Source organism: Myotis davidii, unplaced genomic scaffold (genome assembly GCF_000327345.1).
Source record: "Myotis davidii unplaced genomic scaffold, ASM32734v1 scaffold955, whole genome shotgun sequence".
Taxonomy (NCBI): domain Eukaryota; kingdom Metazoa; phylum Chordata; class Mammalia; order Chiroptera; family Vespertilionidae; genus Myotis; species Myotis davidii.
In genome coordinates this window covers 47531-51652 of record NW_006287066.1, presented here as the reverse complement: position 1 = coordinate 51652, position 4122 = coordinate 47531, and the positions used below count along the sequence as shown (strand labels likewise).

Below are 4122 nucleotides of genomic sequence, written 5' to 3'. Positions count from 1 at the left end.
TTGCTAGGGACTTGCCCGGCACTTGCTCTCTACCTCTATTTGTTATCTTACTTCTATCATTGACAGTCCCTCTAGGTTGTGGGCTGCTTGCCTGTGTTCCTGAGAAGCATCTACGGTACCAGTCTATAGAGTGTGTTTTCTTTAGTGAATTACCGGTATGTTTACCGGTAATAAACTTGCACTGTTTTATGTATATGTTTGATTACATACAGCCTTGTGACAGTTTTCCTGCATGTCATAAGCATTTGAATATAAATTAAAATGTTAAAATCAAATCTGATATTGTTTTACCTTTTATTTGGTGTGTGGAAGGTGTGCGGAAGAGGGGGTAGTCTTATACGGCGAGTATATAACAAACTCTGTATTTTGAGTGGAAATGTTAGGGGGTCGTCTTATACGCCCAGTCGTCTTATACGCCGGCAAATACGGTATTCATCTGTCACTCAAGGTCTGCCATATATTATTTTATTTTATATATGTATTTATTGACTTCATTAAAAGGGAGGTAGAGAAACATCGATGAGGGAGAAACATTGATCAGCTGCCTCCTGCACTACCATAGATGGAGCCTGCATGTGTCCTGACTGGAAACTGACCCAGCAACCTGCTGGTGCATGGAAGATGCTCAACCAACTTAGCCACACCAGCTGGGCAACCAGCACAGTATTTTTTTTTTTTTTACTCATTTTTTACAGAGAGGAAGGGAGAAGGATAGAGAGTTAGAAACATCGATGGGAGAGATATCCATCAGCTGCCCCCTGCACACTCCCTACTGGGGATGTGCCCGCAACCAAGGTACATGCCCTTGACCAGAATTGAACCTGGGACCCTTGAGTCCGCAGGCTGATGCTTTGTCCACTGAGCCAAACCGGTTAGGGCCAGCACAGTATTTTTAAAAGTTCAACTTTCAGTGTTTTCAGTCAAAGCGTGTATGGTATTCTCCAGTTTAGCAAACATTATTTGCGTAGCTCCTACAGTAAATCAGTTTACAATCCCTGCTTTAAAGCATATTTTAAAAATGAATCAAAACAAGTGAATAGCTATTTTCCTTGCCTGTCCATTTCTAGAAGAGTTGTGGCTTTGACCAGTGGTTGTTCTGGGAACTAAGTAGGTGCAATAATCCTGTATCAGAGGATACTTACGAGTGCCGGGACAAAATGGAGATATTCTTACAGGAGCTGTTCTGTCTTTTATGGAGCATTTTGGAAATTTGTATGACTATTTTTGGTTGACACAATAATTGAGATGGTACTACTGGCCTTTAGTCGGCTTGAACCAGGGATCTTCAATATACCACAAAGTAGGAAAAGTCTTATACCACAAAAAATTGTCCCCTCGCCTGGCCAGGGTGGTTCAGTTGGTTGGAATGTTGTCCCATACACCCAAAGAGTTGTGGGCTTAATCCTCAGGCAGGGAGCATGAGGGAGACAACTGATCGATGTTTCTCTCACACTGATGCCTCTCTGTCTCTCTCTGTCCCCTTCACTCTCTCTTTAAAAGAGGGGGGAAAAAAGAATTGTCTCCTCTTCCTGTACAACTTTCAAAAGATATTTAAGATGAAAAACTTTTCTGAGCCTAGAACCGAAATAAGTTTTAAATATACCACAATGTATTATTGCATGGTTTTAATCATTACTCAGTTTTTCCAGGAATGCAATTATTTTGTAAAGTGAGGAAAGATTGTACTGTTTCATTTGGAACTTTACCAAGAGTTGTTCATCTTTTCAGAAAATCACATCTTCAACAGCAATGTTGCCTATAGTATCTGAGTCACTACAGCGGAACTCTATCAGTCAGCATTTGTAGCTATCACATTCTTGGTTTTTATACATATGAATATAAACTTAATTGTCTTCCTCTGTAGCCATGCCTGAGCATTTACAGACTAAACTAAGTATTTTATTATGTTATTTCCCCCTTTATATTACATTTAGGGCATTATATTTTTTTCTTAATATATAGTGAATTTCACTTCAGGATAGTAACGGGAAATTATAAAAATGTGTTATAAAAAGAGGACACAAGATAGATACTTGACTTTACTTTCTGTCATGTACTTGGAGGAGGAGGGGATGAGGAGAACAGGGTGTCCCTATAACTAGATTTAACTTGAGATGAGAGCAGTGCTGGGAGGCACACTTCAAAAATTATAGAAATTCAATATCGACCTTTCCTAGTAGAAATAGATAAGTCACTGAAAAGGCTAGTCTGCTGACAACCATGTGAAATGCACATTTTATGATACAGTCATCATTTGTCAGAAAAACCAACCTTTAAATAATCTGGTCCTTCTCTTTAGTACTTTATTTTCCTCTTTACTTACCTATGAACTACCAGAGTTGCAGTTAACCTATTATAGGTAAACACTTTATAAGTGCCAGGCCTATAACGTAAAAATATACATACATGCCACTTTACAAATACAGCAGTTTTAGAAGCACTTTCCCATACATTATCATTTAATCTCATGAAACCCTATGGATTAAGGATTATACTAATTTTAAAAATAGAAACCACAGGAACTAAAATGGAAATAGGATTTTCTAGTGCTCTTTCCACTTAACTACATTTCCCATAAAATGACCCTTTTAACATAGTTTATTTACATTTTACATTTACAATGGTGACAGAGTGTATCAATTTACTTATCTTGTTATATTGTCTCCAACAGAGTTTAGACAGCAAATTTAAACTACATTAATATTCCAGTTTCATAAAAACTATGAATTATTTTAATACTTCTTTAAAAATGCCTTAAATATATTTCAAATAAATATGTATAGGTATAGTTTTGATTACATTTTATGTTACTTAATATTATTATTGGTGGAAATGGGGTGTCCCCCAGTGGAAGTGAGGGATCCTTTTCCCACTGGGTGTTGTGTGTTGGATTCTTACGATATATTAAGAAAAAGAATTTTTCTAAGATTTGCACAGATGAGTAACTTTTATTTGTGTGGAATCACATCCCTGCATTCCTAAAGTCCCATTTTCCTTAACCAGTACTGGAAAACTGCAACTGGAGATTCAGAAGAGCTAAAGGCAAAGCCAGTGTCCAAAGTTTCCTTTCCATGGTGGAATTGGGTCTCACACAGGACCAGGCTAATTCCAGTCCATCAGTCCACTGTGTGGGTGGATGCAGGAGCACAGGAGTCAAGCACAAGCAAGAGAGAGCAAAAGGGAGCCTGGGGCTTATGTACCTGATCCTCCTTTGCTTGCAGTGGCCATGCCTACTTTAGCCTATGAACCTGTTCTGTTCCCAGGTGTGACTGTAGATGAGTACCTTCCCTAACTCACCAGGCTTTACTGGGCATGTGTCTATTTGGCCTTCCCTTTGTTTCTTTCGAGTTAACTAATAACCAACCAAATTATTCACAACAGTATCTATTATCACTCACTCTGGAACCTATTACATTATTCAATTCTTGTTATTCTTACAGCCACTGCACCACGGTTCGTACCTAAAGGACAGAAGGTATATCTCTTACATTGAATTACTAAAAAACAGTGACACATCTCTGGTTAAAGGCCTTATAATAAAGCTTATAGAGCCATGAATTTTCTTAGTATTGAAATTTAACTGTAAAGAAATCACATCTCTAGTCTGCAAAGCTAACATCCACTTTCTTTGACTCTCTAAATCAAGTAGATACAATTCAGCAAATGAAAATTCTAAACCCACTAGGAGGAAAAGGGCATAGCCGGTCAATTTTTATTCATACCTCTTCTTCTTCCAAGCCAAGAATGCAAATCCTATCTAATAAAAGAGAAACGTGGTAATTGGCGTACATCCGCTACCCTTCCCATTGGCTAATCAGCGAGAAATGCAAATTAACTGCCAGCCAAGATGGCGGCCAGCAGCCAGGCAGCTTGAAACTAATGAGGCTTGCTTGCTTCAGTGACGGAAGAAACCAACGTTCCCCACCTGCCTTGCCGGCCTCTGAGCCCGATAGTTTCAGAAACTCTGTAACAAATACCACCGGACTTCAGCCAGCAGATTCACAACATTGTATGCAAAGGTCAGAAACCTACTTTCAGCCGTGGAGGCCTAAGAGCTGGAGCCAAGCCTCAAAGCTAAAGCTGGCCCAGAATAAAAAAAAAAAAAAAAAAAGAAAAGGAGGG

At 38.8% G+C, this 4122-nt stretch overlaps 1 protein-coding gene across 1 annotated transcript in view; it reads right to left on the bottom strand.

Moving 5' to 3' along the window:
* NPTN (neuroplastin) overlaps positions 1–4122 on the bottom strand; it is an 88849-nt gene that overhangs the window by 63837 nt on the left and 20890 nt on the right. The window lies entirely within an intron of this gene.